The sequence below is a fragment of the Hippocampus bargibanti genome, linkage group LG09, assembly GCF_051943395.1.
Source record: "Hippocampus bargibanti isolate YZ-2025 linkage group LG09, ASM5194339v1, whole genome shotgun sequence".
Taxonomy (NCBI): Eukaryota; Metazoa; Chordata; class Actinopteri; order Syngnathiformes; family Syngnathidae; genus Hippocampus; species Hippocampus bargibanti.
Genome location: NC_142742.1, coordinates 7289984 through 7316755, shown reverse-complemented (window position 1 = coordinate 7316755; position 26772 = coordinate 7289984). Strand labels below are relative to the sequence as shown.

The window sequence follows — 26772 nt, the reverse complement described above, 5'->3', positions numbered from 1 at the left end:
CGTGTCCGCTTTTAGTTCATATTGTTTTCTTTACATTTGATCGTGATGTCATCTTATGCTTAGTAAGTACAAGTTGTTGAGGGTCTTTTGTTCCAGCTCTGGTTATGCTTCTCTTTTCAATGGTTGTTTTATTTATTTATTCTTCCTTTGATCTAATGCTTTATTTTTTTCCTTCAAGACATTCCAAATATTTATGCAATAGCTTCGATAGTTTTTTTCCCGTTGTGTCTTTGAGGATTAAAAACAAAAATCTGGTTTTAATGACATCAATCTAAGGGGCTTTACACATGACACTTTTATTCCTAATCAGTTTTTGATTTAGTCGACCCCAGCGTTGCCCTCGCTTTTGCTTTTCGAGCATTCTTTATATTGCTAACAAGATGTGTGGTTTTATGACATTAAATACGATATTTTAAAGATGGTTTTGGATTAAGGGAGAGGACCAGGGATACATAGGTAAATATATACATAAATAAATTACAGCTCCTACATGTTGTTTCAACCCGGATAATTTCAGAGTGTTGTGTCAGGAAGGGCATCCGATGTAAAATCTTGGCCAAAACAAACATGCTGAAGATGGAGGACACTGATTCTGTGGCGACCCGTGAAGGGAAAATCCGAACGGAAAAGATATTGTTTTTCTATGTATTATTTTTCCTTTCTTCTGCCTTTCATAACTTTCCAGTTGTGAATTGGGAATTTCTCCAATGTGAGATGAATAAAAGATATCTCATCTCATATAGCTAGATAGCGAACTATCTATCTAGCTAGATACATACCTAGCTAGCTGGCTACATAGTTAGCTAGATAGATAGCTACATTGATATAGATAGCTACAGCGATAGATATAGATAGCTACATTGATAGGTAGCTAGATGGATAGCTGGATAGATAGATGTAAAACATTCTAAATGTGTGCAGCTTTCCAGTTTGCCCCAAAATGTATTTTTTGGGGAATCAAGTCTGTGTGCATGGGGTTGTTGACTGGTTTCGTTGTTGATTACATTACACAGACTGTGTCATTTAGCCTTATTGAAACATGTTGTTCTCTTTAAAACGTATTGGCTATAAAGACGGTTCCACCCCAGTAAATAGAGGGCACACATGGATGAATGGTGACTACTCTCATGGGCCCACCGACAATACTGACTATTACAATTCCTTTAGCTGGCATACAGATTTCAGTAATTAGACTGTGACTGCTGTTGGCTGGGGGCCAGGGTCCGACGAGTACTCACACGCACACGCACTCACACACACGCAAACACATTTTTAAAGTACCTCTCCTTTTCCCTCACCCCCCACCCCTTATCCTCCACCTCCTCTATTCTCCTGTCTTGTGTTTTTATGTGTCTGAGTCAGGGTGCCGGGGTTGCTGGGGGTCTGTTTACTAGTGGGTACTTTTGGGTTTTAATAGGGTGGGGCAGGGTAATTACAATAGTGGGGGTGAAAACAAACAGAACGACTGAACAAAATGGGACTTGGCCATGGTCGCAGGAGAGCGATTTACAGTGATACCTCGGTTTAGGAACCCCTTGGCTTACGAACTTTTCGGTTTACGAACGTTACATTTATGAAAAGTTTACCTTGGCATACGAACTATTTTCCGGCATACACACGGAGCTGCCACAATGATTGATGTGTCGTTCGTGAACGAGCCCTATTCCCTGCCCCCAGTCGTCGGTTAAAGCCACATGATTGGTCAAGAACGCAGCAGTGGGGGATGGGGTTACAGACAGAGAGAGTGAGGCTGCCCCCCCCCCCAAAAAAAAATTGTGTCTTCGGTTACAGCCACGTGATTGGTCAAGAACGCAGCAGTGAGGGGAGGTGGTTTAAACATTAAAGAGACAGGCAGACGACCGAGAGAGAGTGAGAAAACACACACACGAAAGGGAGATGACAGAGATTGAAACAAAAAACAAAAGTGAAAAACAATAGTGAAATGGTGAGAAAATGGGTAGAAAACAGTGAAATTTGGACTCGTTTCATCTTTGATAGTTCCAAAGCAGAGTGTAGACTGGAAGGTTAACATATCCCATCAATCACGCTCCACAAACAACCCGCACAAGCCATCTGTCCACTTGATGCAAAAAGCTATCAACCCAGCTAAACAGAACACAATTGATGAGGAGTTAGATACAATTCTCGCAGAGAAAGCATCTACAAGGAATCATTCCTCAAGATGGTGAAAGAAGAAGGCTACGTTCCTCATCAAGTGTTTAATGCTGTTGAAACCGGCCACTCCATTCCATCAAGCCATCAACGACCATCACAAAGGTAAATAAAACCACTTTATGATACAGTCCAGTTTATCTCTTTAATTATAATACCATAGCACATTTATTATACATAAAATAATGTATATTTTGTGTAGTTTTAAGGCTTAGTAAATTAGAAAGTAGAAAATTATGTTTTATGGGGACATGGGAATGGATTATTCCCATTTTAATGGTTTCCTATGGGAAATTAATTTTTGGAATACACACTTCTCGCCTTACACACTCTGTCTGGGAACCAATTAAGTTCGTAAGCCAAGATATCACTGTATTTCATATCTCTGCAACGGGAATCTTGATTGACTCTGTTTTAGGATGTTTAGAGTTTTTGTGAGGGAGCAGACAACAAATTGAGCATTATTACCAACCACTGATACTCTTGAATCACGAGTAGGGAAATTTACACGGGTTCGTTTTGACTCATGATATAGCCACTGGGAAGACGAACCGCGGTGTCGTTTGTGCTTGTTATTCCTCTGTTCTAAAAAAAAAATAAAAAAAAAAAAAAAACACGACAGCGCGCAAAGTTGAATGGCACGGCTGCCTCTCTTACTTAAACAACCGTACCACTGTGAACTCCGGCTGAACCAGCCCACACCGATGAGGTTTTTATGAGCCACGTATCACAGTCAGTCAACCCCAAACCAGGTCTGGTTGGCAAAGCGGCGTCAAGTGGTTAGCAACGCGAGACAACCTAGCCTGATACGATCTTCATGTCTTGAACTTGTACACTGCCAAAAGGCACAATCGGTCTCCTCCCATATCTTGACTCATGTCTCTTTATCACATTTTGTCCTTTCAGGCTCATGGTGGCATGCAAGCGAAGATAAATAACATGTACATGTGTGTTGTAACAAGAATGTTTCAAAGCATATAAATGCCTGACGTTATGATAGTGAGCCAGGAGGGGCCTGGACATCGTCCTGGAAGTGTAGAACCAAGTTCCCCTTGGGGGGCTGCAGAGTGATGGGGGAAGGGAAGATGATGCACACTTTAGATTAGAACATTTGAGATCATAAGCAGAAATGCCATTGGTGACTACAGTGAACCCCCCTCTTACCCTTCTTCCCCAGGTCTTCTGCCTGGTCCATGACTTGTTTATAAATTTGATTTATAAGCGCCATTCAAAACTCTCAAGGTCACTTTACAGTCACAGTATATATACACTGATTGTCACTATTAAATACACAGATAGAAAGCTAGCTAGCCAGCTAATAGGTAGCTAACAGATAGCTAGCCACTTGATAACTATAACTAAAATATAGCTAGCTACATAGCTAGTTAGCTAATACACGCAAAGTCATGCAATAAATAAATACATAAATAATAATACATTTGATTTATGAGTGCCATTCAAAACTCTCAAGGTCACTTTACAGTCACAGTACAAGTTTTTCTGTGGGTGACCAGCGGCAGCCACACGCGCCAGAGTTCACTCAACCCGGAAGTCAATAGAAAGCTGGTTAGCCAGATAGTAGATAGCTTATAGATAACCAACAGATAGCTTGCTAGATAGTTAGCCACCTAGATAGCTATATAGCTAATAGCTAGCTACCTAATACACTGATTGTCACTATTAAATACACAGATAGAAAGCTAGCTAGCCAGCTAATAGATAGACAACAGATAGCTAGCCACTTGATAACTATATAACTAAAAGATAGCTAGCTGCATAGCTAGTTAGCTAATAAACTGAATGCCATGCATTAAATAAATAAATAAATACATAAATAATACATTTGATTTATAAGTGCCTTTCAAAACTTTTAAGGTCACCTTACAGTCACAGGATAAGCTTTTCTGTGGGTGAGCAGCGGCAGCCACGCGCGCCAGCCTTCACTCAACCCGGAAGTCAATAAAAAGCTAGTTAGCCAGATAGTAGATAGCTTATACATAACCAACAGATAGCTTGTTAGATAGTTAGCCACCTAGATAGCTATATAGCTAATAGCTAGCTAGCTAATACACTTATAGAAAGCTAGCTAGCCAGATAGTAGATAGCCAACAGATAGCTAGCCACTTGATGACTATATAACTAAAAGATAGCTAGCTACATAGCTAGTTAGCTAATACACTGAATGTTATGAATTAAATAAATAAATAACAATAAATTTATAAGCGCCTTTCAAAACTCTCAAGGTCACTTTACAGTCACTGGTTAAGTTTCTCTGTGGGTGAGCAGCGGCAGCCACACGCGCCAAGGTAACAATGTATTTGTCTTGCTCCAACCGACAAATGTTTTGTTTAATTGGTGCTCATCAGAGGAAGGAAAAATAAACAATGGTGTTCCCATTATGTTTCATGCAGTACACCCATTGTGATCATCTCGACAAGCTTTGGTAGATGTACTGTGTCTAAACATTGCTTCCATGCTATACACACGGTTGATTTATTCACAGTAGTAAGCCAGTTTATTGGAAATGCTTGTCTGTTTGGCCAAGTGTTGACGCCTGAGGGATAAACTTCTCCCGAATTATCAATAAAGGGTTAATGATTTGACCTTTGGGGGACTCTGTGGCTAAATCACGCTTAGAAACACCCCCTCCGCGGAGGGCAGCCAGGCTTACGCTCGTACCCTTCCCCCATTAACTTTCATACAACCTCCAGCTATCCACCGAGCACCCCTTTTTCCACAAGTCTCTCCTCTTGTCATGCGTGGTGCTCCAAATAGTTCCATACGAGCAGGTCCGTAAAGTGACCTCAATCTGTCAATGCCCACAGGCCTTGCGTGGATGTACCACCCATACTGTAGTTCAATCAAGTTCACAAGCTGATTAAATAGCGACGTGTTGCGTATACAGCTCCCATTTGAGCGCCTTTTACTCATCCTGATAAAATAGGATCATCAGACATATTGATCTTCTATACTTGCACATGCCCTTGGAGGTTGATGTTTGAAGCTGTGCGCTGATTGCGTTGGCTCGATCTAACCCGTGTCTTCAAATGGGATGATGCAAGAAAATGAATCGAATGAGATAAATTATGCAATTCCAGTATTCCATCCACTTGTAGACTTTTTTTTCTCCACTTTTGGGCGAGCTGGTAGACAAGTGGTTAGGAGGTCGGCTTCACAGTGTAGAGATACTGGGTTTGATTCCAGCTCTGGGCCAGACAGCCAGCCACACAACTAGCTGCATACCTAGCTAAATAGCTAGCCAGCTGTGTAGCTTTTTCTTTCTAAATCACTTCCTTATGAGAATGACAATAAAACCAAATGATTCAGCTTAGACCCCCCCCACCCCACCGTACCCCCCTCTATCCTCTCGTGCATCCGACTTAATCTAAACAAGCTGATGTCTTCCCCGTCCAGGAAACCAGCAGAGGCTCCGGTCTGTGGTCATCACGCCACCGGGGTAATTGCACTCCGTAAAATACCAACTCACTGTTTATATGCAAGCCCGGAAGGAAGTCATTAATGCCGTCTTAATTAAAGGTAATAACTCTTTGTTGTTGTTGTTGTTGTCCTTTGAGATGGGAGCAACCTTAAGTTGCTCTCTGACAGGTCAATGAAGAAACTCGATCACTCAGTGGAGTTGTTTTCACAGCTACATGCAACATTCAGATCCTGGCAGCGGAGGAAATAAGATGATGGTTTTAGTTGGCGCTGTAAATGACTACATGTTTTTTTTTTTTTGGTGCGTGTGTGTATGTACGTGCTCGTCATGCTTAATCACTCCTGCGCTAAATCGTACGCCACACTTCTCCTTGACGTTCTCTCATTTTTTTATTATCAACAAAAACAGAGAACAAAGTCAGCAACTGTTGACTTGAGTTATTAAATACGTTATTAACTACAAACCGAAAGGAATTATACTCCCGAATAAAAACCAAAATGGATTGGAACAACTGATTGAACTGGACAAGCATTTTCAAATGAGTTGCTTTAAGCGCCGTGGCAGGAAAAACAAGCTGGCAGGGTTAGGCCAACAGTCATCCAGCGAGCGGAGCTTCAGTGGCTCGCAAAGAATAACACTGGGTCACAGAGTGAGAAGGAGTGCATGCTGATATGAGTAATGGCAAACAGCTGCTCCGTTTGTCAGCTAAAAATACACACACACACACACACACACACACACACACACACACACACACACACACACACAAAAACGTGTGACAGGTGTGTGCATGTGGCAGGGCCAAACTCCAATGGACTGCAAGTTCAGTTTACGATATGAAAACTTAGATTCCATTAAAAAAAGGCATTTGCTTATGTCAGCTGTGGCTCCAGAAAAGTATGTTCAATGTGTGAACATAGGCAACATATAAAATAGATTGCTGACACGATGTTTTGATGGACTAAGATGGTCTCAATGTACACATGAGAAATTGTTGGAAAACAACAATAATAATAACAACAATAAAGGTACAGTAAAGTCTCGTTATATCGATATGGGTTATATCGATAGTACTGCTTATTACGATACTATTTCTATGAACGCAAGGAGAAAATTTACATGCCACAGGATTGGATATCTCGATAGTTCGGTTATATCAATATTTTTTTCAGACTCCCGAGAATATCGATATAACGAGACTTTACTGTATGTGGTTCTTTTTCAGGCATCCATGGATGTTTAATTGAATTTTAAAGGACAACCGACATCATTTTTTTTTGTTTCCTAACTGACATCAGAAAAACGTTTTATAGCATCTAAAATACCCAAAACACGCAGGCTGATATTTTCAGTCAAATGCAAAACGGCAATAAAAATGCCACAAAAACTGCCACAAAATGAGCTCGAAAACTGGGCAGATTCAGTCTGTCCTGCCCCCTTGTTCGTGATGTCACTATTGGTCACACACTACCTTGCTCCAGAATCAAAACAATGGCTTCAGAGAGTTCGGAGTCAGAGAAGATGCTTTCTTGTTACTCATTCAGTTATGAATATGATTCAAATAGTTCTTATGCACATGAGTAAACATATGTTATTTCATGTTTAGATTAGTAAACATATTATGTTATTCAATGTTTATCTTAGTACATACAGTAAAGTCTCGCTATATCGATATCGGTTATATCGATAGTACTGCTTATTACGATACTATTTCTATGAACGCAAGGAGAAAATTTACATGCCGCAGGATCGGATATATCGATAGTCCCGGTTATATCGATATTTTTTCCGACTCCCGAGAATATCGATATAACGAGACTTTACTGTATTATGTTATTGCATGTTTTGTTTACATAGATTTATGAAGCTTATTAGTTGAATAGTTGCGAAAGCAGAATGTAACAAGTATCAACTTTCAGTCTAATGTTCTCCCAATACTTGTCCGTAGCTGATTGGACAACAGATCGCTGCTGTGTACTTTTAAAGTAGTTTGAGCGGGCGGGCTTTGTGCTTCTTGGCTTCTCGCTTCAGACGAGAGATGTTGTCCTTTTGTTTTACGAGAATAAAGTAGTTTTTTTCTGTTCACCATCTATCGTCCCCGCTGGTATTTCATCACAAAACTTCGTTGAACTCCGAACCAGATGAGAAACAGGAATTAGAATCCAACAGAAATCATACATGTTTGCAATTGATTAAAGAAGTCCTCCCGTATCAATTCGAGCCGTCAGGACTCCAATGTAGCGTCCCAGAAAATGTGATTGTGTCATGAAATTGTGTCAACTAGTATCAAATAGTAGTCTTGGTGCAACACACAACAATTCACCATCGTATTATTTATGTGTTTTCCTTCTAATTTCGCCATCAACATGGATCAACACGATGTTTTCAGACCAAACAAAGTACCCAAAATGCATTGTGTGTCGCTTTGTCGGTCAGGGGCGTTCCAAAAGTGACGTCACGTCTGGAATCATCCCCAACTCGAAAACAAGACTTCCTGAATATTCAGCGAGTCTTAAAATATGGCTATATGCCGTGGAATCTTTGTAAAATACGCTTAGTAGAAGTCATTTGAAGTGATTTTACAAATTATGGACACAACTTTTCCGGAGGCGTCGGTTGTCCTTTAAGTGTATATGTGTGTGTGTGTGTGTGTGTGTGTGTGTGTGTGTGTGTGTGTGTGTGTGTGTGTTTGTGTTTCTGCATGCATTTATGTGTGTGTGTGGGGGGGGGGGGAGTCAATTTTACATTTGCCAACTATATTTGAACATTAATTAGTAGTGGTAGTAGTGTGTGCGTGTGTGCATGTCTGTATTTCTGTATTCCTGAATGTAAGTTGTGAAAAATGACAATTTTCATTTTCAAAATGATTCTGGGCGTAATCACCATGAAAAAAAAGCACTGTGACCAATGTGAGCAGGTGTTTTGGTTGATGAAATCATTTAAGCAAACTAGTTTGTGATTCTCACTTTTCCTTGAGTTGAAAGTGAGCCATTATTTTTTTCCTGTCCCAAATGAGGACTCTCTGTTGGAACTATTCGATGTGCACCTGCTGTTGGTCAGATGTCAAGTGAGGGGCCTAATCTGGAAGATTTCAACATGGAGTGTAAAAACTAAACTAAACTAAACAAAACAGCCTGACTTGGCAGCGATCGTTTACTTCTGTCTAAGAAATTGCACAATGCCGTCTAATGGTTTTAATTAAAGACCTTTAATGTGCTATAGTTGGGTCAAAAGTCCGTCACGTTTGCGTTTTGGGCTAAACTAAGATTTGAACGGCGTGTATGTTTTTTTTCTTTATGAGAATAACCTAATAAAGTTGTTCTTTGGATCTGTAAATTAAACTTTATATACCAGTAAGCGTTACCAGACTACGCCTTTCTCATGACGTGCAAACTATGGCAGGACAGACGCGATAAAATGCGATAAAGGATCAGAACCATTTTCAAGCATTTGTGTTCTGCTATTCCTATTGTATTTTATTTATTGTATTCTCTTTGTACAGTAAAGTCTCGTTATATCGATATCGGATCTATCGATAGTCCCGGTTATATCGATACTATTTCTATGCACGCACGGAGAAAATTACATGCAAACAGGGTCGGATATATCGATAGTCCCGGTTATATCGATATTTTCTCGGACTCCCTTGAATATCGATATAACGAGACTTTACTGTAATTTTATTTTATTTATAATAGTATCTATGCTTGTGACTGTAAAGCAGTGGTCTCAAACTCGCGGCCCGCGGGCCGAATGCGGCCCCTGAAAGAATATTTTGCGGCCCGCATGATTGATATGAATGAAACTTGTGTGTGGAGATGAACAAGTAGGCAAGATAAGCAATGTTTAGGACAGTTAATGTTCAAGATTTTCTTTATGTTAAGAAAGTTAAAGGTTAAAGAACTGTGAATACAGACATTTGAAACTTTATTAAAATAATTAATTTTCCTGTGGTTATTGCAGTCGTCTGTAACTGCCTTATGATCATTAAATTATTTTATTTATTTATTACTGCCCCTGCTGTAAAGTGTCCGTCAGAGCTTTCAAAGGCGCTTAAAATAAAATGTATTATTATTATTCGAAAATATACATGTTTTTTTTCAATTAGTTTCCAGTTTAAATGTGCCACTTTTGATAAGTTCTCAAACCCCTTAAAGTACTGGTGTCAAAGTCAAGGCCCGGGGGCCAGATCCGGTTCGCCACATCATTTTATGTGGCCCACGAAAGCAAATCAAACATGGCAACTTCCATGACGCTTGCCAAAATGTCAAATGATGACGGGTAATAAATAAAAGTGACATTACATAACTTAACAAATTGTTGAATACGTTGTTATTCTTGACTTCATTAGATTGGATAAAACTTTATTAGTCTCACACTGGAGAAATTTACATTTCACAGCAGCAAAGTGATGAAAGGAAAGGAAGAAGTAGAAAAACAAAACACAGGAGCTAATGTAAAGGCAGTCACTCTCACAGCGCTATGTTGAAGTCAAAACAACAAAAAACGAAATATCAAATAAATTGACAAAACACAAAAGACACAGTCATTCAATCTTTGTCATATGAAGCAGTTCTGGGTGGAAAAAGGAGAGAATCCAAGCGTCATTTACACCAGTGGATCAGGGACGTCATGTTGAAATGTGCACGTCTGCGACAAGCTAAAATGCTGAAAGCAAACATGACGTTGTAGCGTCCATTGACAAAAAGAGATTGTCTCACATCTCCTGTCCCACGTAAATCCGCTTCAATTCCAAGCCGGTAGAACACGCTGCACTAGTATCATCGTTAAAAAATTGCAAAGAGGCACTAGAGAGTTATTTTTGGGTTCCTGTTTAGGGAGTTAATGGAGAAGCTGTTTAAATGTCTGCTGGATTTGGTGCGTATGGGTCGGTAGTGCCTGTCTGAGGGGAGTCGCTGGAAAAGGTGGTGGGCAGGGTGCGGAGGGGTCCAGTAGGATTTTCCGCGCCCCTGTTCTGCTGATAATTTATAACCTGATAAACTGTCCACTGTAGTAAGCACTGTCCCTGAAAGGGTTAATTAAGTTTCAGTATCCAGTGTATAAGGCGAAAAGTGTTTATCCCAAAAATTAATTTCCCATAGAAAACCATTAAAATGAGAATAATCAGTTCCCAGGTCCCCATAAAACATCATTTTCTTTACTTTTATTTCGGCTTTAACCGAAAACACCATTTTGTTTGGGGCAGAACGGCCTCTCTCTCTCTCTGTCTGTAACCCCCACCCCCTCACTGCTGCGTTCTTGACCAATCACGTGGCTTTAATCAAAGACTGGGGCCGGGGAATAAAGGCCACCATTTTCTTGTTAGGAGAACGGGCTCGTTCGCGAACGACACATCACTCATTGTGGCAGCTATTCCGGAAAATAGTTCATATGCCAAGGTAAAATTTTCATAAATGTAACGTTCATAAACTGAAAAGTTCGTAAACCGAGGTATCACTGTATTTCGTCAACCATGACCCTTATAGCAGCATTTCTATGTTTTTATCACTGCGCAAGTGCTGATATGGCAGAAATTAAATACACAAAGAGAGTTGATTTAGATTTATGCAGATTATGGAAATCTTTAGGATTTAGGATATGTATGATTGACGCCGGCCCCTGGAAACATCCCTAGTCCCGGGAAGAAAAGAAAAAAAGATCTGGTTAGTGTGAAGCTGGAGCTCGGGCAGCAAAAACGATCATCTGGTTTCTACTGGGAGTTAAGAGCAGGCCCTCTGCCAACCATAACAAGCCTCTCATCAGGCGAGCCAACTGAGAGCAGCGAGAGAGGGAGCCCGTGTGTTTATTTCTCGTGCTTGGCGTAGGTGGCCGCGCGCATTCTCAACAACGTCTCAGTCACGGAACCGAAACGTCGGAGGGACCACGACGTTGCCTCGTGACCTTTTGTTCCGTCACGAGCGCAAACTATCAAACAATAAAAGCAGCGACAGGAGGTACTGCTCACTGCTACCACCATTCTCCCGAGCACATGCTCACACCCGTAACAAAACATCCCGGCGATAGCAACTATTTAGCACCTTCTTTTTTGGGGGGTGTTAAAAATTTGGGGTATGCGAGTGCAATGGCAATGACACGCTTATGGTGTCACTGAAAGGATAGTCCAACAAGTCACTTGGCTTCAAAAAGTTGTGAAAGTAGAATTTCACTTAAGCATGTCAGGCATGCGCGCGTATGCTTATACCAGTGAATGGGGGCATCGTTAAAATAAAAAGCGTTGACATTTTACTCTTTGGAACTTAAGGGGGGGGGGCTGGAGGTCACCATACACCGGGATGATGGTCATACACAGTGCACATAGCGCTGAGAAAAAAACAATTGACACCTTTGCAAATTGAGATTTTGACCAATTTCTGTTGAATTGAATGTAAACATTGAGCAATTATGTGCCGTAAGTCTGTGAGTACCGTATTTTCTGGTGCATAATGCGCACCAAAAAGCCTTGATTTTCTTTTGAAAAATGACCCTGCGCCTTATATGCGGGTGCGCCTTATATGGAGTAATATTGAGCCACACACAGCAGGTATCACAACAACTTTGAGCAGCCACCGACTCCATTTCTCCCATTGACGTTGCGCCTTAATGTCGCTCATATTATCGATGAAAAGGTTTCATCAGCGATTATTGGTACTTCTTTGAAGGTGTCGGACGTTTCGCCCCTCACCCGAAGAGCTTCGTCAGTGAACTAAATTTGCACTGGTAACTCTGACCATATACTGTAGGTATCACCAATGGACGGACCTCTGCTTTGATAGGTCCGTGCTCTAAGGTTGGGGGAGCAGTGAACTACTCCCCGAATCTAATCTGATTACTTCTTTTGTTCCGTCGGATTACCTCTAATGTCCTATACCTGGCTCTGATTGCCCCATTAGCTCTGGTATCACCTCATCAGCATGATTTAGCCTTCATGGTAACGACCTAAGAAGTCAAAGTCAAAAGTCAAAGTCAGCTTTATTGTCAAATATGCTAATATGCATGACATACAGCACAGTCTGTTGTAAGCACGGTCTAGTTACCAGCACAACTTTAGTTCGCTGACGAAGCTCTTCGGATGAGGAGCGAAACATCCGACACCTTCAAAAAAGTACAGATGACGCCTGAAAAAAACCTTTTCATCGATGGACGACTGAGGACCTACACAGATGTGTCGCAGAAAAAAAATATCCTGTGACTGTAAAGTGTCCTTGAGAGTTTTGAAAGGCGCTTATAAATGAAATGTTTTATTATTATTATTATCTTATTATCATTCTTGTCATATCAAATTACACATTAAAAGCACTTTAATACATAAAATATTACGAAGTGTCTGTGAGGTCAGCACGACAATTCGAATTACTATACTGTACTTTAGCTTCCTTGCTAGCTCCATTATTTTAATACACAAAACAAGCCTAGTCTTTAGTTTCTACCCTGAATTTTGGCCTTACTGTTTTGCAAATGAAAAAATGAATAGAATTTATCTATTCGATGAATCATCAGACTTGTTTTTTTAAAGAACAATAATATAATGCATACCCTTTTTTAAAAAAAGAAAAAAATGCAATTATGAACAATAACAAAAATCTATTAAAACCAAAATTAACATTTTTTTTTAGTTCAGAAAAGTTATTGAGAAGGTTTCTTCAGCCGTCGTCTGTACTTTTTTTTTTTTTTTTTTTTGAAGGTGTCGGACGATTCTCTTCCTATCCAAGAGGCTTCGTCAGCTAACTAAAGTCTTACTGGTTGTATCGGCCCTATTTATATATCCCTAATGTCCAGACATGACGGCGCCGGACACAGCTATGATAGGTCCCTACTCTCAGGTTGGGGGGAGCAGAGGACCACTCCCTGTGGCCCCACTGATTGTTCATACATTCCTGACTAACGACTGGCCTGTTTGCCCCACTCCCTCCGGTATCACCTCATCAGTATTCCTAATACTATTTTGACTAAGTAAGCTGTTGTACAAACTACCGGTACAACCTAATCTGTGTTGCCTAAGCAGGCTATTGTATGAACGATCCAAATTCAGAAAAGTTATTTCTCCATGCCTTACTGTCTTCCGAATGCTGCTTGCGTCAACATGTCATGGCCTTTTTTTAAACTGGCTAAAGACAAGATGACTAATTGAGCCAGATACCTCAATATCGCTCATAAATTTACCTTAAGTAAAAGAGCAATAAAATGAAGCCTACTGCACATTTTCAAAATCGAATTATACAATTATATAATAATCTATTTCAACCAAAAATATTTTTGAAAGAAAAAATACATACTTAAAGGGCAACCGACGTCACTTTTTTGTTTTTTAACTGACACCAGAAATACGTTTTATAGCATCTAAAATACCCAAAACACGCAGTATGATATTTTTAGTCAAATGCAAAACACCAATAAAAATGACTTACAGTGTCCAAAATCTGCAAAAAATTGAGCTGCGAATTGGGCATTTTCAGAAAGTCCCGCCCCCAGTTCGTGACATCACGCCAAGACGTCTTGCATTGATTGTGAATCAAAACAATGGCTTCAGATTCGGAGAATATGCTTTCTTGTTACACATCCAGTTATGAATATGATTAAAATAGTTCTGAAGAGGAAAGCATACATGTTAGCAATCGATTAAAGAATTATATGTGCCATTTTGAGGCAACATTGGGGGAAAATCTCTCACCCAAAAAAAAAGAGGCACAAAATGGCGACCTCCAGTGGCTACCTCCGCTTCCACAGGCTGATAAATTCCTTATATGGGGCTTGGCTGCCCTCTTCTGGCCTTCTGGCGGCTTTTGGGTGCAGTACGAGGTCCCCAGGCCAAACAAGTACAGCAAAATACATTGACGTGATGGAAGGACCGCTACAATGCCTCTTTTTTACGGTCATGGGGCGGTCCTTTAGTGACGTCACGTACGGACTCGTCACCAACTCAAAAACAAGACTTCCTGAATATTCAGCGCGAGTCTTAAAACGTAAAATATAGCTATATGCCGTGGAATATTTGTAAAATACACTCAGTAGAAGTCATTTGAAGCCATTTTACAAATTATGGACACAACTTGTCCGGAGACGTCGGTTGTCCTTTAAAAACAATAACAAAAAATGTATTTTACCCAAAATGTCTTTATAGCTCTAACAATGGCTAACAACCGATCTATGTCGAGAATACACCTGGAAATGCCTCAAGATAATGAAACGATATATCGGAATTTGACGAGCAGAGTTGTCGTCAAACACACTAACAAGAAAAAATATCCCATCATCTGTTGAGGTCTCACTGTACAGATAATTGGAACAATGTCAAAAAGATGTGTACCAACGTATGGAAAAACAGATGCAAGCTAGTAAGCAAGTATTTCTTTCTGTGAATTCCCGTTGTGAATCCCCCGCGCTAAATATAGCCGATGTGTGTGATTTGAGTCTCACTAAAGGGATTAGGGAGGCCTATCTTAAATGTTCGGTCTGCGTTCCCTTGAGGCCCACTGGTGAGGACAGATCCCTGCAGGAGAGTATCACTCCATCTATGAATCACAGCGCGTGCGCTCATGTGTATAAGCTATGCGTCGTACTTTGTCTGCTATGTCGTCCTTCTCATGCCTCTTTGGCAGATGTTTACCCCCCCTACTTAAATAACTGCACTCACCGAGCAGATGTCTGAGAGGACTCTTAGACATACTGTGTGTCATTTAACTCATTCACTGCCAGACAATGTGCAAAAATGTGTCCAATCTTGTGCCAGGGTTTTTGTCATTGTCACTGAAATTGCAGGACCCACAGAATATTGAGTTTTAGGACTATATAAACATTCAATACAGCATTAGAAACCTTAGACTCTCTTCTTTCTTCAAATCTCCGTTCCCTCCGATCCTCATCCTCCCTTCACCTCTATGTGCCTTCTGCCCGTCTCACCACGATGGGATGCAGAGCTTTCAGCCGCTCTGCTCCCAAACTCTGGAATTCACTTCCACCCAACATCCGTAATATTGACTCTCTCCCTACTTTCAAATCTCACCTCCAAACCCATCTGTTTAAAATTGTATTCGTGGTCTAGTTCAATCAGTTATTTTATTATTTATCATTTTATCAGAATCATATTTATTGCCAAGTATGTAGAACACACAAGGCATTTGTTTCCGGTCGTTTTATTTATGGTTTTATTGTTTTGTGCTCTATTTTTTTATTGTAAAGTGTCCTTGAGTGTTTTGAAAGGCGCTTGAAATTAAATGTATTTTTATAATTCTTTCATCTGAAAAAAAATAGTTAATTCCTAATTTAAAAATTTGTCTGGAGTTATATGAGCTTGAAATGCGGGCAGCTGTCCAAAATACAATGCAATACATACATATTGGTTTATATAGCACTTTCATAGCAGCTGAAGCTGGAACAAAGCGCTAACATGGGAAAAAAAATGGAAATGCCGCCCCCTTGTGGAAAAGAAAAAACATTGTCGGAGGCCATGGCCAGCGCTTCATGGGCACCCAAGTATGAAAAAACAAAACCTGAACAAATTCGGGAATGGTGCATGTCATATTTTCAATTCTCGAATAAATTTGTGAAAGGCAGTGCAAGAGTTAAAAGTTCAAGAGATTCATCCATCCATTTTCCAATCTGCTTTATCCTCACAAGGGTAGCAGGGGGCCTGTCATGCATGTTTTTGGAATGTGGGGGGGGGGGGGGGTGGTAATCCAGAGCTGGAATCAAACCCAGTACCTCTGCACTGTGACGCCGACCCCCTTACTACTGGTCTACCAGGCCGCCTAAAAAAGGGAGAAAAAAAAGTTGGCAGCTGGAAGATTTTCATATTTTCAATTTCTGAATAAATCCGTGAATGAGTTGCAATGTCAGTCATCGCCATTTTGAAAACGAAAATTTAATCTGCAATTGGCTGACTCAACGTTTACAATTGATGTGAATCTTGCGACCGCAAGCATCCACCTGTGAGCACTCACGACCCGCCCACAGTGGGGCACTTAGGTGTCATTGAGTGTGAGCGCGGGCGAATGTTCACAGCCATTTGGCACCACTAATGCCACAAGTGGCGTGCGGTGATTTTGCGCAAGGACTTTATAGGAGGCAGCTGCTTGAAAAGTAGCCCCAAAATCAGTTAAGTCAACACAGTTTGACTAGCCTGGAAATGTGCTCGGGGGGGTTCATTTCAGAACTGAGTATGTTTTGTCCCATGCGCTCAGGACAACCGACACCATTTTTTTGTTTCCTAACTGACATCAGAAAAACGTTTTATAGAATCTAAAATACCCAAAACCGATATTTTTAGTCAAATGCAAAACACCAATGAGTTAAAGTGTCCCAAAACTACTTCAAAATGACCCCGGAAATGGTGAGTCCTTCTAATTTTGCAGTCAACACTGTTTTCAGTCGCTTTCTCGGTCAGGGCGTTCCAGACGTGACGTCACGTCAGGCATCGTCATCAACTCGAAAACGAGACTTCCTGAATATTCAGCGCGAGTCTTAAAACGTAAAATATATCTAAATGCGGTGGAATCTTTGTAAAATACGCTCAGTAGAAGTCATTTGAAGTGATTTTACAAATTATGTGTCATGATCTGGTTGGCGACCAACGGGTGGCGCTGTCGGCCCCGCCTGCACCTGCACAGGTGCTGGTCGTCCCGATCAGTGGCGGACTGCCACGTTCGGATTGGCGAACAACGGGTAGCGACGTCAGCCCTGCCTGCAGCCTCGCAGGTGCTGGTCGTTTTAATCAGTGACACTTAAAAGGAATGCCGGCACGACCATCCGGTGTCGGTTCATTGTTTGTTGCATGCTTTGTATGCATTGTGTATGCATTGTATGCTGTGCATGTGTTTGTTTAACCTTGGCGGACTTTTACACTTGGTTTTCTTTTGATACTTTTTTTCTGTTCAGATCATTTTGATGTTTTACATTTTGTGCCCGCTGACCTTTATTTTAATACAATTTGTCAAACAACCTCCTGCTCCCTCCTGCCTGCTTTTTGGGATCCGCATCCGCCATCACCACCTCGCAAAACGTGACATTATGGACACAACTTGTCCGCGGTTGGCCTTTAAGTGGTTCCCAGAATGTGTGTGTAAGGTGAAAAGTTTGTCTTCCAGACATTTATTTCCCATAAGAAACCAAACAAATGAGAATAATCCGTTCCCAGGTCCCCATAAGACATAATTTTCTACAAAATAAGCCGTAAAACTTTACAAAATATACCTTATTTTATGTATAATAAATGTGCTATTGTATTGTAATTAAAGAAATAAAATGTACAGTATAATAAAGTCGTTTTATTTACCTTTGTGATGGTCGTTGATTTAGTTGCCTCTTGATGATATCCGAGTGAAGTTGCCATGCTTTCTCGGCGATAATACCTTCACTCACACTGTACCCTGCGAGTTGATTTTCGGTAATCCAAATCAACAGATGTTTTTCAAGCTCTTCTATTGCCTTAGACCGTTGCTTTGACAGCACAGCCACACATAGCAATGGTCGACTCAGCGTACTGGTACTGGGACGCTAAGTCACACGCGTACCTCGTTCGTGTTTTCTGATGATCACCTTCTTCTGCTCGACCGTAATTTTCTTTTGTGTCCTCTTCGGCTTAACACTAGCCTGTGGTGGGGTCTTTTTCGGTCCCATAATAGCAAAAGTACTCCACGTCTGCACTCAAAAAGGGGTGTGGAAAACTAGTCCGCCAGCTACCATGGCTCTGTTCAACCGTGTGGTTTGTTCTTCTTACGCTGAAAGCTAGTCCGCCAGCCACTGTTGTGTGGTTTGTTTGGTCCGCCGAAAACTAGTTCGTCAGCAAAGACTATATTCTCGCGAATTTAATGTTTGTGAGGCGAAAAGTTCGTGAGCTAAAGCTCGTTCGTAAGCTGAGCTATCACTGTATTAGTTATTAGTGTCCTCCATACTTATTTGTCATGTCTTTTTTATGATGATACTAGTGCAGTGTTTTACATACTAGGCCAATAAAAAATATTCAGATTCTGATGATGATGACATTATCATGATAAAGTGTCCTGGCAGCACTGATCCACTAGCCTCATTTCTGAACCGGTCTTAATGTTGAAACTCACTCTTTTGTAATGGCACATTGCCCTCTGAATCTTTGCAGTCTGTTGTTCTCTAATCGGCACCATTTGTCTCGCTTCATCCGGATGATATGCGCACACTCGTATGTTTATTATGCAATAGTTACAGAAAGACTGAGCAACATCTGCACTGTATTAAACGCATATAAATACAATGATAAAGGATTTTTTTTTTTCCACAATAGTGTACGGTGCTTTGGAAAATGACCAAGAATGAATACGAGGAAACCATAAGCGCTATCATAGAACTAACAGTGACAATCAATCAAAGATAGAGTTTAGTACTGTACATTTAAACGTTTATCTCGTTTGGGATCGTGGAATATGAATGACTTAAAGTTTTCCTCATAGTACACGTGGTCTGTTCCTGCTTATGTGTCATGTTAGATCACTGGTGTCAAAGTCAAGGCCCGCGGGCCAAATCCGGCCCGCCACATCATTTTTTTCGGCCCGCGAAAGCAAATCAAACTTGTTAAATTCCATGATGATTGCTAAAATCTGAGCCAAAATTTCATATTTTTGGATGTCAACCACAATAAAAGTCATTATTCTTGACTTCAGATTTGAAAACGAGTTATTCATCAATTTGCTGTGTCCTCTATATCTAATACGTGGAGGGGATTAAACATCCTAATGGCTTCCTCAGATTTATAACGGCCCTCGAGAGGAAACCATAACTACAATGTGGCCCGCGGCAAAAAATGACTTTGACACCCCTGTGTCAGATGTTTATTGAAGTGGTGCCTCTACTTACAAACATGTCTTTATATGAAATTTAGTTATGAAATGCCTCAACAGGAAAATATTGCCTCTTGGTATGAAAGAAATATCAAAATAAGTACAATATAATACATATTTTAGATGTATATAGTCAGTTAAAAATATGGTTAGCCAGCTAGGCGCAGCTCCGATTTTCCTGAATGCAACATACTCATAGCTGCTCTACCATTGGCTATCACCTGACATTTTCCTGGCATCCCATTGGCTAAGATGGACCTCCTTGTCCTCTGTGGATGTGTGTAGCTAGCTAGATATGTGCCTACGGAACATCCTAATCAATTACTCTTCTGGTCATGAGGAGTTTTTACAAAAATGTGAATAATAATAATAATAATATTAATACTTTACATTTTAAGCGCCTTTCAATACTCAAGGACACTTTCCAGTCACAGACAGGTACTATAATACATAAAATACAATCACAAATAGAATGCAATAAATACAATACCTCTTCAGAACTATTTGAATCATATTCATAACTGGATGTGTAACAAGACAGCATATTCTCCGAATCTGAAGCCATTGTTTTCATTCTCCAGCAATGCAAGACGTCTTGGCGTGACGTCACGAACTGGGGCCGGGACTTTCTGAAAATGCTCAATTTTTGGCAGATTTTGGACACTTTAAGTGAAAACGACCTTTAAAGTTCTATCTAGCCACTTAAACGCTTGGTGTTAACACCCTTACTATTCACTTTTCCTGTTCTCTTGCACCTCAACAGCAGTGGCCAGCGTCCACAGAGGCTGTTGTGATTTTGCCGCGGGTGATTGACAGCCATGACCTCAGCTGACCTCCAAAGCGGCTGTTGCTGATGTCAGCATCTTGCAGCAGATTGAAGCGTGCAATTTTGAAACCAGGTCGCTCTTGGGCCCCACGCCGGGGGGGGGGAAGCGGAGGAGTCTTCCAATTGACTTTTTAAAGGGACCGTATGCCTAATGAATGAACGCCACGAAAGGTCTTGAAAAGGTATGCAACTTCTGATTTATTCTCACGACGCTCACCGTCTTCAATTTTTCCACCTTGATTATTGCGGTTGGAGTTTATCGTAATGTAAAACATGACTGCATGTTGTTTATAATCCTTTCATGCACCAATGATGATAACCTATAACCTCATTACCTGATAAGCTGTCCACTGCGATAGTAAACGTTGTTCGTGAAAGGGTTTAAATAATTTGTAACCTGATTTAGTCACATTGCAGTCAATCCTCCCTGTGTGTTACAATGCATCACTTTATTAACTCATTCACTGCCAGACGTACAAAAAATGTGTCCACTCCAATGCCAGGGTTTTTGTCATTGTCACTTGAATTCCAGGACCCCAGAATATTCAGTTTTAGCAATACATAAACCTTCAATACAGCGTTAAAAAACCATAGGCTCTTTTCTTTAACAAGAAAAAAAAGACTTAATTCCTAAACTATACGGGTCTGGAGTTATATGAGCTTGAAAAGAGGCCAGATGTCCAAAATAATACGCAATACATGCATATCGGTTTATTATTATAGTACCTATGCTTGTCTGTGACTGTAAAGTGTCTTTGAGAGCTTTGAAAGGCGCTTAAAATGTATTATTATTATTATTATTATTATTATTATATAGCACTATAAAGTTGGAAAAAAGAAAAAATAATTGCCAGAGGCCATGCCAGCGCTTTATCGGCACCCAAGCATGAAGAAACATTCAGGAATTTCGCTCTACATCATATTTTCAATTCCTGAATAAATTCCTGAATGGCAGTGAAAATGTTACAAATCTTCTTATAAAAAAAAATAAACAATATAAAAAATAAAAATTCCGCCATTAAAAATTTCCTCAGAATGCCAGCCCCACCGCTAAAATCAACTGTATAAAATTGTTGAATAATACCCGTGAAATGAAAGAATTGATCAATGTATAGTGGGACCTTGGCTTACGAACTTAATTGGTTCCCAAACAGAGTGTGTAAGGCGAACCGTGTGTATCCCAAAAATTAATATCCCATAGGAAACCATTGAAATGAGAATGATCCGTTCCCAGGTCCACATAAGGTAAACATAATTTTCTACTTTCTAATTTTCTAAGCCTTAAAACTACTCAAAATAGACCACATTTTATGTATAATAAATGTGCTATAGTGTTATGATTAAAGAAATAAACTGTACTGTACAATAAAGTCATTTTATTTACCTTTGTGATGGTCGTTAATGGCTTGATGGAATGGGTTCTTGACCAATCACGTGGCTTTAACCGAAGACGCCATTTTGTTTTTGGGAGAACGGCCTCACTCTCTCTCTCTGTCTGTAAACCCATCCCCCACTGCTGCGTTCTTGACCAATCACGTGGCTTTAACTGAAGACTGGGGGCGGGGAATAGAGGACAAAAACAGTGGCTACCATTTTCTTGTTAGGAGAACGGGCTCGTTCGCGAACGACACATCACTGATTGCGGCAGGTCCGTGTGTATTCCGAAAAACTGTTCGTAAGCCAAGGTAAATTTTTCATAAAAGTAACGTTAGTAAACCGAAAAGTTTGTAAGCCAAGGGGTTCGTAAACCGAGGTTTCACTGTAATCTTCATTTGGTTCCTTTTTTTCCTTTTTTTCCTTTATTTGAGAAATCCGACTCTATGACATTTTCAAAAGCTCAAAGAGGTTCATTCAGCATTCTGCACAGGATTGGGTCAATGTAAACACAGAATATACACATTGCGACTTTTCAAACACTGGCAGTGGCATATTGCCTGCACCTGACTCAACTTTATTGGCCTTGCGTGCCCTCCTCCGTGGGCTCAGTGTCTTGTCTGTGGAGGTTTTGTGTGAACAGCTGGCTTGAAGACTCCAGGCTCCACAGTGGAGTCATCTAATATCTTCTGGTGGGCCCCGAGGCCTCCAGTGGTGGGGAAACACCATCTATAAAGAAGCTCTTATCTGGACAGGGCCTCTTTAGATTGCTAATAAAACACCACAGAGACTCTTTGACTGTATTTGAAATCTCTTAGATAATAGCTTTGGATCAAAAGAAGGACCCAACACGGAGTTTGCCATCCTTAGCTTTTTCAGTATTTGGTTCAGCCGCGTTTTCTGTTCGCTGAATACATTATAGGTGATGAATCAGTCAATTTACAGAACGTCCCTCTTAAATCTCAGGGAGGGCAAAATAAACGTTTGAGCATGGTTATTTTATTTTTATGTTATCTTATTTTATTTGTATTTTTATATTATTTATTTTGTTGTATTTTATTTTTAGTTTTATGTTATTTTATTTATTTTCATTTTTATTTTATCTTACTTTTATTTGTACGTTACTTTTATTTTTATGTTTATGTTTATGTTTATTTTATCTTTATTTACTTTTTATTTTATTTTTATTTTTATTAATTTGTTTTAATATTATTTTTATATTTATGTTATTTTATTTAATTAGTAATGTATTTTTTTTATTTAATTCGTATTATTATTATTATACTAAAATAAATAATATACTAATTAATATGTTATTTCTATTTTTGTTACAGTATTTCAGTTATTTTATTGTGTTGTATTTTATTTTAATTTTATGTTATTTTATTTATTTTCATTATTATTTGTACTTTTACTTTTATTTTTGTTTCTTTTAGGTTTATTTACTTTTTATTTTATTTTGATTTTTATAATTTTTTTTAATATTATTTTTATATATATGTTTTTATATTTTATTTATAGTAATGTATGTTATTTATATTTTTCTTACAGTATTTTAGTTATTTTAAATGGCAAGCGGTTGCATGCCATTGTTGCTGCCACAATGTGACTCATTACAGGCACACACGCAGAACAGCAATTCAATCTTATTGCAGTGTCGTGAACACTCTTTTTGGCCACCTCCGTGTCCTGACACGTACCCTGACCTGGTAGAAGCCCAAGGCAAAAATCAACACTTTAATAAGATGTTACTCTTGACATCCAGCATGGGCTACCAACTGCTGCTGTAGGCTGTCATAATAATAATAATAATCCGGCACAAGATGACTTATGTCCCTTTGTGGCTACAGAACAAGCAACTCGCTCAGTAAAAGGCTCCCAAACACAAATAATAATACAGTAAAGTCTCGTTATATGGATATTGTCGGGAATCGGAAAAAATATCGATATAACCGGACTATTGATATATCCGATCCTGCGGGCATGTAATTTTCTCCTTGCGTTCATAGAAATACTATCGTAATAAGCAGTACTATCGATATAACCGATATCGATATAACGAGACTTTACTGTAATAATGACAATGATAATGATAATGATTGGATTGGATTTGCCTTTATTTGTCTCGCAGTGAAGAAATTTACATGATAATGATAATGATCATACATTCCATTCATAAGCGCCTTTCAACACTCTCAAGGTCACTTTTCAGTCACAGGCTAAGTTTTTTTTGTGGGTGAGCAGCGGCAGCCACATGCGGCAGCGTTCACTCAACCCAGAAGTAACTCAAATAGATAGAAAGCTAGCCAATAGATAGCTAATAGCAAGCTAGATGGCTAGCTACATAAGTAATAGATAGCTAGCTCGATAGCTAGCCTGATAGCTAATATATAACAAAAAGATAGTAAAGAGAAAGCCAGCTCGGCTTTTGACTATGTACTACCTAAAAATACGTTGGTAACATTGCAGTGGTGGGTGGCCTCTGAAATGTAATGGCGGGGCGCCATTATAACAGCGAAACGACATCAGCGGCTCAGGTTTAGTTTTTAAATTTGAAGTAAAAAATAATGACTGTTATTGTGGTTTAAATGGGACAAAAAAGCCTCGTAGCTTAGCATTCGAGGCTAACAAACGTGATAGTTGACATTTCCCGTATATTCTCGTCATATCAGTGAGGGGGAGGGTGCTGGTGAGGGGTTAGTGGGAGGGAAACAGAAAACAGTCGAAAAAGCCCCGCATTTTCAAAGATATCTACCTCTTAATGAAGTTCCAAACAGACGCAACAACTCACCGGGAGCGTAGGAGGAGGAGGTGGCGACTGACACAAAAGTGCTTTTGAAATAAGTTTGTATTTTGGACTTGCGCTGCCCGTGCGGCAACTCCGGCACAATGTGGAACATAAAAGCAAGACACTTCACAGAGCTTGTTGAGCTTTCAACTTTCGGCAATGTCCCTCCTGAGACCTCATCTCACTGTCAGCGCGCTCACAACAAAGCGAGCCCGCCTCACGGCGGCCCGCTGCAAACATTAAAGATGAGGGATAGTGACGAGAACCTGATGCATTAATGCAAGGGGCTATTTTATTTTTTTTTTTAAATAATGTCACTGTTTGTACTAGTTTGGTTTCTAAGTTGACAGGCGCACATTTCGGCTCGCTGCATGCAGACCCGCTTGAAAGACCGTCTAATGTGGTGAGTATCTGACATGGAGCTTGTGGTACATTCCGGAAAAAAAACTGAACAATGATCGTAACTCGAGGGATGCGGTGGCCGTTTAAAGGACAACCGACGTCTCCGGACTAGTTGTGTCCATGATTTGTAAAATGACTTCAAATGACTTCTACTGGGCGTATTTTAATAAGATTCCACCGCATATATCTATATTTTACGTTTTAAGACTCGTTCTGAATATTCAGGAAGTCTTGTTTTTGAGTTGGTGACGAGTCCGTACGTGACGTCATGAAAGGACCGCCCCCTGACCCCGAAAAAAGACACATTGTAGCAGTTCTTCATCAACGTCAATGGATTTTGCTGTACTGTTTTTTTTTAAATCGTGTGTTACATCCAAAAGCCGCCAGCAGAGGGAGTCAAGATCCATGGAAATAATTTATCAGCCTGTGGAAACGGGCTGATTCATTCCTCACAGATCGGTGGCCATTTTGTTGCCTCTTTTTGGGTGAGACATCCCCCCTGCCCGTTTGCCTCAAAATGACACAGAATAAATTCTTTAATCGATTGCAAACATGTATGCTTTCCTCTTCAGAACTATTTGAATCATATTCATAACTGGATGTGTAACAAGAAAGCATATTATCCGAATCTGAAGCCATTGTTTTGATTCTCCAGCAATGCAAGACGTCTTGGTGTGATGTCACGAACTGGGGGCGGGACTTTCTGAAAGTGCCCAATTCGCAGCTCAATTTTTTGGGCAGATTTTGGACACTTTAAGTCATTTTTATTGGTGTTTTGCATTTGAATAAAAATATCATACTGCGTGTTTTGGGTATTTTAGATGCTATTAAACGTTTTTCTGATGTCAGTTAAAAAACAAAAAAGTGACGTTGGTTGCCCTTTAATATGGCAGTGCATGTTTCGATTTGCGACCAACGGGTGCCGCTGTTGCGCCCCGCCTCCAGTTGCACACGTCGTTTTAAAGGACAACTGACACCATTTTTTTGTTTCCTAACTGATATTAGAAAAACGTTTCATAGCATCTAAAATACCCAAAACACGCAGGCTGGTATTTTTAGTCAAATGCAAAACACCAATACAAATGAGTTAAAGTCTCCTAAAACTACTTCAAAATGACACCGGAAATGGCCAGTTTCAGAAGGTCCCGCCCCCTTGCGTGACGTCACGCCAGGACGTCTTGCCTTGCTCTAGAATCAAAACAATGGCTTCAGATTCGGAGCAGATGCTTTGTTGTTACTCATCCAGTTATGAATATGATTCAAATAGTTCTGAAGAGGAAAGCATACATGTTTGCAATCGATTAAAGAAGTCCTTCCGTGTCAATTCGAGCCATCAGGACTCCAATGTAACGTCCCAGAAAATGCACATGATGGCGCCCGAGCTCCGTTGGAAATGGGCTGATTTGTCTGCTGGGAATTTGTGTCAACTACTATCAAATAGTAGTCTTGGTGCAACACGCAACAATTCACCATCGTTATTTATGCGTTTTCCTTCTCATTTTTATTGGTGTTTTGCATTTGACTAAAAATATCAGTCTGCGTGTTTTGGGTATTTTAGATGCTATAAAACGTTTCTCTGATGTCAGCTAGGAAACAAAAAAATGTTGTCAGTTGTCCTTTAAGACCTCATAAACATTCAATGCGGCGTAAGAAACCATTACTTCTTCTTTCAGAGTTAATTCCTAAGTTATATGGTTCTGGAGTTAAAGGAGCTTGAAATGGAGGCGGCTGTGCAAAAGGCCAATGCTGCCCCCTCGTAGAAGGGAAAAACATTGCCAGAGGTCGGCACTCCTCGCAAGAAAAACCAAAACTCGAACAAATTCGGGAATGGCGCTCTACATCATATTTTCAATTCTCTGATAAATTCGGGAATGGCAGTGAAGGAGTTAATCACAATGAATGACAGTGAGACATTTGATGACACTTTTGTGGCATTACCTGTAAACTAATGTCACTCCCTCCAGCA

The 26772-nt window shown here is 40.0% G+C and overlaps 1 long non-coding RNA gene across 1 annotated transcript in view; it reads left to right on the top strand.

The window, feature by feature from the left end:
- The first annotated feature begins 5583 nt into the window (after positions 1–5583).
- LOC148893502 (uncharacterized) overlaps positions 5584–26772 on the top strand; it is a 60858-nt gene continuing 39669 nt past the window's right edge. Inside the window, exons 1-2 of the long non-coding RNA XR_016116095.1 lie at positions 5584–5709; positions 20180–20424. This is a non-coding gene — a long non-coding RNA (uncharacterized LOC148893502). The remainder of the gene's footprint in view (positions 5710–20179; positions 20425–26772) is intronic.